Source organism: Cynocephalus volans, chromosome 11 (genome assembly GCF_027409185.1).
Source record: "Cynocephalus volans isolate mCynVol1 chromosome 11, mCynVol1.pri, whole genome shotgun sequence".
NCBI lineage: Eukaryota > Metazoa > Chordata > Mammalia > Dermoptera > Cynocephalidae > Cynocephalus > Cynocephalus volans.
In genome coordinates, this window is record NC_084470.1 from 70,528,594 (window position 1) to 70,541,651 (window position 13,058).

General features: G+C 40.3%; 1 pseudogene; it reads left to right on the forward strand.

Annotated features, from left to right (window-relative positions):
• The window catches only part of LOC134390119 (receptor-type tyrosine-protein phosphatase gamma-like), a 153,172-nt pseudogene that overhangs the window by 37,644 nt on the left and 102,470 nt on the right, over positions 1–13,058 (forward strand).

Consider the following 13,058-nt stretch of genomic DNA (forward strand, 5'->3'; position numbering starts at 1 on the left):
ATACTCCATCCTTCTGTTGAAAAGGAGGCCATTCTTCTGGTTTGGGTGGGGAAGAGGAACATGATCAATTACATCTGCCGTGGGGGCTCCAGGTGAGGAGTGGCAGGAGTACCATGTGTTTGCCATCCTTGCTTTAGGGTCAGATCAGCCTGAACATGATAGTGAGGCCTTTGGTCTCTGTAGAGGTTTAGATATGGATTAATAGTAACTCAACTTATGACCGTTTCCCTTCATGAAAATTATTCTTCCAGATGATATACTTTCATCATGGAAAGAACCTCACCCTTCAAGGAAAGGCTGAGTTGTATTTAGTATAATCTGAAAAGTTTCAGGCTTGTAGAAGAGTACCAAACAGAAAGGGGTCCCTGCCCGACCTTTGGTTCTCTATGAAGGTGAATCAACTGGAAGCACCCTTCCTCTCTAAGCATTCCACATGCTGCTGCTTCTTTTTAAGATAAGAAATAACATTGCATTTTAAGAAAAAAAAATTTTTTTTTATTTCTACCAATTTATGCAGGTTATTCTTACCAACCTTTAAAAATTAGTTAAAAATTAAAGACTGCCCTTCTACTAATAACACAGATAAGTTTTGATCATGCACAACTGATTTTCACACTTAAATGTGTTTATTTGTATCTAGCATGGAGAGGCAGTAAGGTATGAGGTGAGGAGTGTGAATTCTGGTGCCACACTTCCTGGGTTTGAATCCCAGCTCTATGGGATTTACTGGCTATGGAACCTTGGCAAATCGCTTAATCTCTTTGTGGCTCAGTTTCCTAATCTGTAAAGTGAAAGTAATTATGGTACTGATTTGGAGGGATGTGAGAATTAACAATTTATTACATTTGTATATTTAAAGTGCTTGGAACAGTGCCTGGCATACTGTAAGTCCTGGGTGTGTTCACCACTAGGCATAGTCAAAGTCAAAATAACAGTAATAAAATCTGCAATACTACTACTGGCTGTCTCATCAGACTTCATTAAGAGATTTTGGAAGACCTGAATCATTTGGTAGATGTATTGTCACTGTCTCTTAGATTATAAGTGATTTATTGCTGGATATAAAAAATTGCCCTGGGAGGTAAGCTTGGGGGAAGGAGCCTCCATGGGGCAAGGATGCTGGGCTGTAGCCAGCAGTCTTCACAGCAGATGGATAAAGAGATTATGTAGTATGTTTGCCTGCATGGATTTGGCTGTACTCAGGGTAATCACAAGGACAGGAACTAAATGTTACTTAAGAGCTCAACACTAAAGCCTGCAGCATTTAATAAGGCAAATATTTCTCTGTTGAATGACCATTCCTTCCAAAGGTAGGAAGTTCTTTCTTATCATTCACTTATTATTTATTCTCTCACTGTCTCATTCTTTTTCCAAATGGCAAAAGTGGTATGAGTTTTTGAACAGGAATCCCAATCATCTTGTAATAGTTAAAAGTATGGGATTTAGAGCCCATAAAAACTGGGCTGGAGCTCTGAAGACATTATGCACTGCTGTGACCTGGTGAGGATGTTACTTGACCTCTCTTGGGCTCAGTCTCCTCATCTGTAAAATGGGGATGAGCATCCCTCAGAACCTTGCTGTGTGGATCTAGTGGAGTCATGTATGTGAGGTGACCGGCACAAGGCCTCCCTCATGATTTTTTAGTTTTATCTTTTTCCTGCCCTGTTTCTATTTACCATCTTGGATACCAAGTCAGAAAGCTTGAAAGCTTTTTGGGGGACTTTAAATACATTGTGCCATTTTTGCTGATTTTTTTGGTGGAGTTATCTGAGAAGGAAGCCTATTTACAATGAAAAGAACAATTTTTCTTTTATTGATAAATATATTTTTCTAGGGAGCTTTTAGTTTATTTGGAGCTGTTTTCCTGAAATTTGTGGGTGAATTAAGGCAGGTGTTGGCAGACTTTTTCTGTAAAGAGCCAGGTAGTAGACATTTTTGGCTTTGTGGGCTGTGTGTCTCAGTTGTACCTGCTCACTGCATTGTAGTGTGAAAGTGGCATGGCTGTGTTCCAATAAGACTTTATTTATGGACACTGAAATTGGAATTTCATATACTTTTCATGTGTCACAAAAATTGTTCTTTTGATTTTTTCCCACCCTTTAAAAATGAAAACCATTCTTTACTTGAAGATCATACAAAAAGAGGCCATGGGTTGGAGTTTGTCGACCCCCACATTAAGGTTTTGATAAACTATTGAGAAGGCTCTCATTTAAAGAGCTTGTCTGGCGAGCATCTTGGAATGTGAAACATCTTTCTGTAACATTTGTAGGGGCTATCATTGGTTGGGTTGAGAAACTGTTTTCTTGGATGGCCTTTTCCCAGAGAGAGATGCATACGTTCTTCCAGTCCAGTTCCAGGTAGTTCTCGGCAGTGTAGCATGTGGCCTGTTTCCAGTTAGAAATGTTAACGCCGCAAGCCCAGGTAGCTGCTGGGCATGAATTGCCTGATTGCCTCCCTGAAAAGCTGTTAACTTTTCCAATGCTTTTGAAAGGAACTTCAGCTTTATGCATACTGCAGCCTATTTTGTTCCTTTGTTTTTTCCCCCCTGTCTTCTCTACATTAAAGGTGCATTAGTGTATTCTCAGTGCAACACTTTAGAGTTCTTGGAATGGGCAGAGAGCAGTTATATACCATAATAGCAGGATAATCAATGGAAAGAGATAGATTGCCAGGTTGTAAATCATGTGAGAGAATTTGATGATATCAGCTTTGGGGGGAATGGGATCCTATGACTTGTTTTGAATTCACTGGTTCCGGGAATGAAATTTTTTTTTTTTTTTTTGCATTTGTAATCATTTGGTGGAAAAGGCTTTGCCGTGAACCAGAGGATGACAAAGGATAGGTCAGCTTTGTCCTGTACATGCCCTGCGTCCCCTGCTGTTTGTGCTCACCTTCGATGGAAAACGCTTTCTCCATAGCCACAGTCAGCACTGCAGAGTGGCTTTCACTTAACTATCAAAGAGCCAAAAGGACATTTATTCCTCCATGTTCAGAAGTTAAGAAAATCACACCCTTTAGACTAGGACACTCAAAAACCTAGCGACATCTTAGCAAATGCAATTGCTGCTAACACAAAGCAAAGGGCCTTTTCTGTTTTTAAGGGAAATAAACTGTGCCTTTTACTTCCTGACTTCATGCACAGAGTTGAAAATATGCTAAAAACCATGTTTTTTTAAAGGCATAGACCAGAGACATTGGAACCTTTTCATCTAGCAAAGCCAGCTTCCCTTTAAGCAAAGCATCAGGATTGCTTCAATATTTAGGTATTAATATTCCCTTGTGGCGCAACCAGTTCTTTGAAAATGAGTTTCTCGGCACTGCTGTCACAATTAAAGAAAGACATGTGAGGTGAAAGGGAATTTGTGTGTTTCTTAGATTGGAAGGATGTGTTGAGTCAGGTGAATATCCTCTCAAGGTTAAATTATCTATTTTAAAACCCTCTCAATTACAGTGCCAGGTACAATCTTTGATGAGATTCAGGGAGAACGAATGACTTAATCAGAGGGAGAGAGGGTCTCCGTGTATGAAGGAAAGCTATGAAATCAGAATGAACTGGACCCAGTTTATTATTGGGGGGAGAAATGGTTACATAAATTGAACATGGTGTAGTCTCAGTAAAACACGAGCCATTATTGGGTTACTGAATGCCTTACAATAGAAGAAGGTAGGGGTGGTTTCCTTGGTGGTTCTGCTTTGTTTTATTTTGAAAGAATCATGAGGTAACCAGAACAGAAAACCACCAGCAATACACTGTGACTTCTCTATATTGAGTCTAATCCTAGGAATTTGGATGGTGAATACAGTTTTACTTAAAAGGTGGGCTCAGGGCATGGCTTTCCAGAACAAGTCCTATTGGCTTTACCTCCAAAATAAATCCTGAATTTCTCTGGCCAGTGCTTTCCATCTCTGCTGCTTCTGAGTTTAAAATACGGTGATGGTCCTCTAAATAGTCTCCCTGCTTTCAGAAGTATCTAGCTGTTAATAGAAAATCCATACTCTCAGGCATGGGCCTTCCTCCGTCTCTTACCTCTTCTCCTCCTGTTCTCCACTCACTCGTGGCTGGGATGGTCAAACAAGCCTAGCATCCTTTACAGTTGGTTCTTGGGGTTGCCCTGATAGCGTAGTAGTTGAGTGTTGACTCTGGATCCAGACTGGTAGGTTTGGCTGTGCCATCAGCCAACTCTGTGACCTTGGGTGAGTTATTGAAACCTTTCTGTGTCTGTGTTTCCTCATCTTAAGTTGGGTATCATAATAATTCTACTTTAATAATACTTAATAATTCTACTTAAGTTTGTGTTGAGGGATAAATGAGTTAAAATATAGGAAGAATTTAGGCCATTGCTTTGAGATTAGTAAGCACCGTATAGATGATGGTACTGTTTTGTTTTAAAATCAGCATCATGATTACCGTCTCTGCCCCTTGGATTTTAATATGGCAGCTCTTTTTCTTGTACATCTTAGCTTGAGTGTCCTCTTCTTTCTGAGTGACCTTCCCCATCCCCCTTCTGAAAGGACCTACCCCTTCCAAACACAGCTTGCACTCTACCTATCACAGGTTAAAAGCAAAACAAAACAAACAAACAAAAAACAGAAAAAAATTGTAGCAACAGTATAAAAGAACTTTTCTCCCCTGAACCACTTGGATTCATTGCCAACCTGGTGCTCTATCATGTGTGGACACTAGAATGTGTATTTCCTACAAACAAGGACATTCTCCTACAGTATCACAAAGCATCCATCAAAACTGGGAAATTAGTTGGTGCAACACTATTGTCTAATCCTCAGACACCATTCAAATTTACCCTGATTGTCCCAGTGGTACACAAGGAACCATTTGGGATCATGTTGTTAGTCTCCTTCAGGTCTGGAACCCTTTCTGAGGCTTTCTTTGGCTTTTATGACCTTAATAGTTTTGAAGATAACAAGCCAGTTATTTTGTAGACTGTCGCTCAATTTTGGTTTTGTCTGAGATTTCCTCATGATTAGATTCACGTTATGCATCAGAGCAGAAATATCACAGAAGTGGTGCTCTTTTCCTGTCATTGCATCCTATTTGGTGGCCCATGATTTGGATTTGTCCTGTTGCTGGTGGCATTAACTTTGGTCAGTTAATAAAGGCAGCATCTTCTGGCCTTCTCCACTGTAATGTTACTGTTTTTTCACTCTTTGTAATGAGTATTTTGTGGAGAGGTATTTTGAGTCCATTCTTCATAAGCTTTCAACTTATTTATTATATAAATTTGGACTTAGGATTCCTATCTCATTTGATGGGTTATAATTTGTTACTGTAATTGTTTTGATGCTCAGATCTCCCTGCATTTAGATAGTGGGAGTTCCTTCCAGCTGGTTCCTGTGTCCTTTCGAAATGTCCCAATCATTATTTGTGTGCTTTCTCACTTGCTGGAACAAGAAGTTCTAGGTTCATCTTGTACTTTGCTGGCCCCAGCCTTGGATTTGTCCAAGGAGCTGGGGTGCCAAGGAGCTCTGCTTCCTTTGAGAGGAGAATGATATTTGGAAACCAAGATCTGGGCATTAAGTATGCTCATTGCTCTTGGGATGTTACAGCTCCCAGGCCTTTTTAGTGGACAGATCTAGGGATGAAATATGTATTATACATGTCTGTACACATACATTTACATCTGTATGTATTTCTATATTTTCATATATTAAAAACCACAAGTTCACACTGATACCTCCATTTCAGTTTAATACCACATAGTTCATTTTAGCTTTTTCCTTTGCAGGCATATAGGTTACTCTCTCCTGACAGGGAGAAACTGGCTCCTGCTGTCTTGAGTATATTTAATTATTCAATCCATCTCACTGCATGTTGGGCCAGTCCTCCAAGTAGACATCCCCAACTCTCTTAAACACCAACATTTCATGTCAGGCCTGTCTCCGTGCCAGGTATACATGCTCTCATCTCACTTGGGTGCCTCTTCTGGACAGATGGTGCCTTTGTGTGAAAAAAAAGTCATGCCTTCCTCCTGGTGGAGAGCAGCCCCATGCCATGGTACTCAGCTTGGAAGCATGCTATGTGGGCTGGATTTCATTTCTCTCAGTTGACTGGGCGCCTCTGTGTTGTATATAAAGTACTCAACTCTATGTGGGATCCCTGATGATTCTCCCCCCAGCTACAGGGGATTGACTGGCCAATGGTGGGTCACCTTGGGTTTGAAGCCCTGCTGCTGCAGGTGTGCTGCTGTGTTGAACCTAGGAAATTTGAGAAAGGGTGTTGCTGTTAGTTGACTTCCTGCCATTGGCACTGGAAGACAGAGAAAGCCTGGTTCAGTGAGATGGGAATGAAGTAGATGGGCAGAGAGGGGATGGAGGAAGAGGACAGCTGGATGTTTTGTAAAGGGTTCAGTGACTGATCCTGGTTTGTGTCTGAGGCTAGCTGCATCCCTGCCCTTGGTATTTAAGGGACAAATCCCATATTCTTATACCAAGTTCACTCTTGAAGTTAAGCAACCAACTGAAACAAGTCACATGGCCAAGCCCGAAGTCAAGGGACAGAGAAATCCACTGTGTGGGAGGAACTCTATGGTCGCCTGGCAAAAGATCTGGATACAGGGGCCAATTCTCCATTCTACTATAGAGAGGTCAAGTTGTTCGCCAAAGGCTAACTCATTCATAAGTGGTAGAGCTAGGAATCAAATGAGGTCTGTCCAACTAGGGTGATGGCATTTGATTGCTCTTTTATTGCTTCTGGAAAAAATAGGGATTTGATCTGCATGTGAGTTTATCAGGGTGTACAGGCCACTTAAAGGGGTGTTCCTCCCTTTTTGCTTTCTCCTGCCTTCCTGTACATAGGAAGTTTATTTTCAAGAAGGTAGTGTTAATCAGATACAGAACTTCCAAGAACCAGATGGCCTTCATTTCTTTCTTCCTGATTAGCTGTATAAAGCTAATTGTCCAACTGAGAGAGGCTTAATTTTACGTGCTTACAGGGGAGGCAAGCTTATTGTTTACAGCTTTCCGTCCCCCTCTTGGTTTCCTTGCCAGAGGCTCTGCTCTAGCCGGGGAACCTGACACTAAAGATTTGGGGAGAAGATGGATTTTTACAAGGAGTCACCACATGGTGGATAGGTATGAAAACATTTCTCTTTAATTCTGTGATTTAAAGGTGTGCCTGTGTTGTTTTTAGGTCCTCCATTCGATGTCTTCTTTGTTGTGTTATATTTTGCTTTGACTAACAGCAGAGTTAATATAGTGTTTTTCAGATAATGTGTGCATTAATGTCCTGTAGGCAGAGGCCTGTTAGTTCTGGAGACCATATTAAGGAATTGTAATACAAAAATTATGCTGAATTATAAAGTAAACATGCAGGGGTACATTATTGTAACTAACTATTAGGCTTACACAGAGGCCAAGTGGTACCCTGTAAATCTTATTAGTTAGTGTGGTGGAAAACTGTTTTTGCATCATTGGAAATATTACACTGAAACATTGTGCCTTTTATGCAGAGTAAAGATAATAGTGGCTGGAATACAGGATCAGCCACGTGCTGTGTGAAAGATGGCAAGCTTAAAGAATACATTTGTATTTCTGGCAAATTGTCTTAATGTAATCCACGTGCCATTCTAATTTTAAATTTGAAAGTTAAAGTTTATTCTGAAGTAATATCTATTAAGAAACTGGTAAAATGGTTACATCTTCCAAGCCTAGACTCCAACATTAGGAGGTGTGTATGTGTGTCCTGTGAACATTTGAATTGTGAATTCACATTGCGTTGCATTCCCTTGCAAGGATGTGCCATTTTTAATTAAGACTAAAACATGGTGGGGTATTCTAAATTAGGCCTGATTATAATTGCAGATGGCAATTGAGCTTTTGGAAGCTGGTTTCTTTAACTGTTAAATAAAAATTGTCTTTTTTAGTATTGGTTTGCAGAAGTTCACAGTAGTTGTTTAGGGTAAAAAACTGTCACCTCTTTATTTCCATTGATCTGAGTATCACTGCATATCCATCTTCTAATAAAGGGGAGTTGGCTCTGAAGAAATTTTTTTTTAAAGACTTTCTTAACAATTGATCAATAAAATGTGCCCATAAGGCTGAATTTTTGGAGGCTTTCTGTGGATGAATATGGAAAACACATGACAGATATTTTCCAGGTGTTCTTCTCTGGATAGTTTTTAGTCAATGCAGTAATAAAGTGTCAGTATTCTTTTTTATTATAAAGAGTACATTTGACCATCTGTAGACTTTTAGTGATCAAAATTAGTACCTTAGCATGTTTGGTAGGCAAACTTGACTTTGTTCAGTGTTCCAGAAAAGATTATGGGCGTTATAGACTATTGCCTGGATGTGTAATGGATTTCTGTATGGAGTACCCTGCGTATAGGAATCATACAATGTCTGCCTGTTAATGGGTTTGTAGACCCACTAGACCAGTGGTTTGCAAGAGGGCTTCACAATTTTGCCCTCTACCAATGGGACATTTGGCAATGTCTGGAAACATTTTGATTGTCAGGACCAGGGGGGTGGTGCTGCTGGCTTGAGTAGAGGCCAGAGATGCTGCTACACATCTTGTGGTGTACAGGACAGCCCCTCCACAGCCAAGAACTGTCTGCTTCAAAACTTCAGTAGTGCACTGTTGCGGAACCCAGCAAGTAGACAGTGAGCCTGTAGCGCCTCCTTTTGTCTCCTGCTGTAAAGATGGGCCTGGGTTCACCATGGGCCTACTGCATTTCCTCCTCCCATTACAGTACTGGTGGGTAGTACATTAAATTAAATGTTACTTGATAAGAAATAGTGTTTTCTGGAAGAAGTCAACAAGGAAGTCAAAGGTGAATGATGAATCAGGGATGTATCCAGTAAATGGTATTGTGGACAGAGCCAGAAGTTTGCAAAAGGCCAGGTAATGGATTTGTTTATGGGCTTAGGGGAAATGGACTGCTTTGACCCCTAGGAAGTCTACCTTTGTTAGGGTAGATGTCACCACTTAAATGTTAGTTCTCTTAAGTGATGGATTCTTAAAAAGGTGCTGATGAAAACATCTTAATCAGTAACGTTACACAATCGTGTTACTCCTCACACTGAATCCTGCCTCATGAAGATTGACTGTGTACTACTACCACCACTGCTTAATTTTGTTGCATTTTGTATACACAGCTCCGAAAATTAGGAGAGCAGGGAACTAGTGTTGAGTAGAATAATAAAAGGACTTTCTTGAATGGTGGCACTTTTGATGTGTTTTTCTGCCTTACGTGCGTGACTGGAGGAATAAGGGAGGAGAAGATGTCATGGGGCTTATAAACAGCTGATAACAACAGGCTTCATTTACATTTTGTGGCTTGTGTAGCGCCCCTCCTTCAAGCACATGTGTAGGGAATTGAAATTGCAGTTTGCCTATTATGTGTTGGCAGTAATCTTTCAAAAAAAATTTTATGTTTCAAAATCAGGCAGCCAACAGCAGTAGCCAGTGATATATGGGACTATTGATGTGAATTGAATTTGCAGAGGGAAAATGGGATTTGGTTGCAGTGTGGACTCATAATGAGGTGGCCCCACAGATTTGTAATGGTCAGCCATTGTTTGTGCCCAGAATCAGCTAGGAATCAAATGCCTTTCAAGGAGAAACTGAAATGAAGCTCGAGGGTTCTTTTCTTCCCCCAATGACTGGAGTGGTTTCAGATTGATGTCATTTAGTTTAGCTATTGAGGATGCTCAAAAGTTAACAAAGTTCTCCTTTTATTAAGTGTAGTGTGGATCAGTGGTCTTCATTAATCCCATTTTTCAGGAAAGAAGTTGGATCCATGTCTCCAATATGAATATTTATTTTTATCAGCTGTGTATATGGATTCTTATACTAAACCCTTATGAAAATTATGTAAAATGTGAAGTAAAAACTATTATGGATAGGAGGTTAAATATTTTTTCTCACATCCCCAGTGAATTGTCTTATGCACCACTGGGTGTTCACTGCTGGAAATGACAGGTGCTAATTCTGCCTTAGGTGACAGTGTCAGGCAGTGGAGTGTGTGGGGCTGCTCTTCCTTCTATACTGTGGGCATCTAGGAAAAATAAGTGATTTAATCTTGAACCTTTACTATGATTGTGTGTGGTGTGAACCATAGGTGGGATTGGATTAATACTAAATATTCAAAAGTGGTTCTTCTCCCCAGGTGTGAGGCGTAGACTAGAAATAGATTGTCAACCAAAGCTCACCTCTCATTTTTTACCTGGATGCTGTGCCTTAGAAGTTTACTTCCCGATTCATCTCACTAATTTTCTTTCTTTTTCCCCCTTCCTTCCTCCCTCTCTTTCTCCTTCATTCCCTTCTTTCCTTCCTTCTTTTTTTATGCTAGGGGAAACTGGGACACAGTATATTCCAAATATATTTCTTCTTGAGGTCTGTAGATACAGTTTGTGGGTTAAGAGAATAGGATTTGAAGTTAGAATAATTACAGTATTTGAATGAGTTAATGAATTAATGAATCAATGAATTTATCCCCTAGTCTAAAATATGTTGGTTAGGTGATCTCGGTGGGCAAACTGGTAAATTTCTCTGATTGTCCATTTTCCTGTCTGTGAAGTTGAGATCATTGCTAACCTGTGTGGTTCTCTATAGAATTAAGTAGGGTATGTGTGAAGTAGCCAGCACTGGGGCTGGCATTGGGTTAGTGCCCATTTAATTTTGGTGTAAGCATTTTCTCAGCAGTCTCTGTCTTTCTTGGAAGTCTCGAAAGCTTTTCTTGAAAGTCTTCACTCAACCATAGGACATCTTATACACCAAAATGACAGATGGTACAATATTTGCTGGGCACAGATCATTCACTTAGGTGTTTCTTTACTTTCCTTCTCCACATCACGTTTCTGGAGGGTAGAAATGAAGTCTTAACCTTCTTTTGTGATTGACTTTTCTTGCCTCCCTCCCCAGCACCATACTCTGTGGGCAAGAAATAATTCTTAGTTGTTAGGTAAAAAGGCATTTTTGTGCTTAAATTCCTCAAATCTTAGCTTTTGGTTGAATCAGAAGACTTGCTTTGGAATTACAGAAAGTGAACGAGGAACAGGGAGCTGGAAAGATTTCAGGAAGGAGATTTTGCTAATTGTAATTAGTGCCAAACAGAAGTTGTTATTTTTCTGTAGTTTCTCGTTGTCAATCACTTTGGATGATAATTTTTTTTCGCTATTATTTTTAAGTGACAGATTGCAGTACTTATTTTAGGACCTGCCACCCATTTTGATTTGAAAGATCATGTTTTTGAAATTAGGTACTGCAGGTAAAGACCTTCTTTTACTAAATAACAGGGACTTATGAATCTTGTAAATTCCTTTCCTATTGCAACTGAAATCGTTTTTCTCTGATTTATTGTACAAATAATTGTAAATTCTATAACTAAGCAAAGTAAAACTTTTCCTGTCTTTTAGAATCTGTTTTCTGGTTTTGCACATTCTGTAATAGTCTTACCTTAATAAGCAAGAAATATAAATTGTGTGGGTTACTGAGAAAAGATGAAGGGCAATTTATTTTGGTTATTTCTGGTTAGCAACTGCCTCTTAATGAATCAGATTAAGTGCCTTAGTTGCTTCCTTTTTTCCAAGTTGTCTTTAGGAAGGCACATTTGCACCCTAAATGTAAAGGAGGGAGATTATTATTTTGCTGCTTTTAGTAAAAACGATAATGCCCTTATTTTCCTGTTCTAGAATTTCAAACATCACACGCTGAAGCTGAAGGAGAGATTAATTTTCCATGGTGTATCTTAATATCAGAGAGATATATGCATATCAAGCTGATGCAACAGGGTTTCCTTGGTTGCAAGCAATAGAATGGATTATGACTGACTTAAGCCAAAATTTGGCTTTGGAAGGGTACTACAGGTTTTTTCTCAGGATGAAGGAAGAATGGGATAACCAAACCTTGGAAAGGACAGTAAGCAGGACATAAGGAGTTAATGACCACCTGGTATTGGAATGGTCCCTACTATGTCTATTTGTAGGGTTGGCACTCCCAAGGCTCAGCTCCCTCCCTCCTTGGAGAGGTTCTGATGGGCTTGGCTGGGGAGGGCAGACACCTGCACAGATAAGGCAGAGGGAAGTTGGGGGAGTAGACCCTGGAGAAGTCAGGGGAAAGGACCGTGAGGTTAGCTGCAGCTGGGGCTTCCTTTCTTTTGGGTTACCCGGTACAGGGCTTCAATCATAGGTAGGTTATCCAATGTTAGGGCAGGAAGGGGCTCTGAACTCCCTCATGAAAGCCCTGAGGAGTGAGTGGCTTGCTCAGGAGTAGATATAGCTGGAACTAGAACTGGATGCTCCTGCTGGCTTTTTTTTTTTTAAACCTTTATACCAGGCTAGAGAATCCTGAGTGATGCTATCTAAAATTGGGAAGGAAAAATCCCTTTCAATTAGCGGAGATAAAGTATTGACAGTGTTGTAGAGCAGATGCGTATAAATAAATATAGGCCTTCTATAATTGGAAAGGAGCAATTAAAGAAGGCACAAAGAAAACTTTCAGTTGCTGTCGGTAGAAGCCAAATACAGGGCTACCTGTGAAAGACTTCACCCATTTGTGGATTATAAATAACACTTCAATAAACAAAACACCCAAGGGAGACAGCAGCAGGCAGGGTAAGTCTATTGCCAAGTACCAAGTACAATCTCTAGTGTTTATTTAGAAAATGCTGTTGTTTAGAGCAGTACATTAGAGGCCCTGCTGGCCTGAATGCTTGCTTGGATTTCTGTGCTCGAAGTTTCTCAGTTTTCCTTGAAACCTGAAGAGAGGCCACTGAGCTCAAGATCAGCTCAAAACCCTCTTTAAGTCCTTTTTACTCACGACCACCCCTTGATGAAGGTTTGCGGTTTGCTGAGGGTGCAGTGTAGCATGGTGCTTCCCAGGATGGGTATGGGATGGATTTGAATCCTGACTGTCCCACCTAATAGCTGTGAACTTAGGCAAGACTTTAACTTCTCTTGGCCTCTGTAGGTTTGCTAAATCAAAATTCACTCCCTCTTTCTTTCTTCTAACCGAATCTCTGTATTATTGGGGATGGCAGTGAACACAACTAAGAATCTACATTTTCCAACTTCCCATGCCAATAGGAGTAATTGAAGGG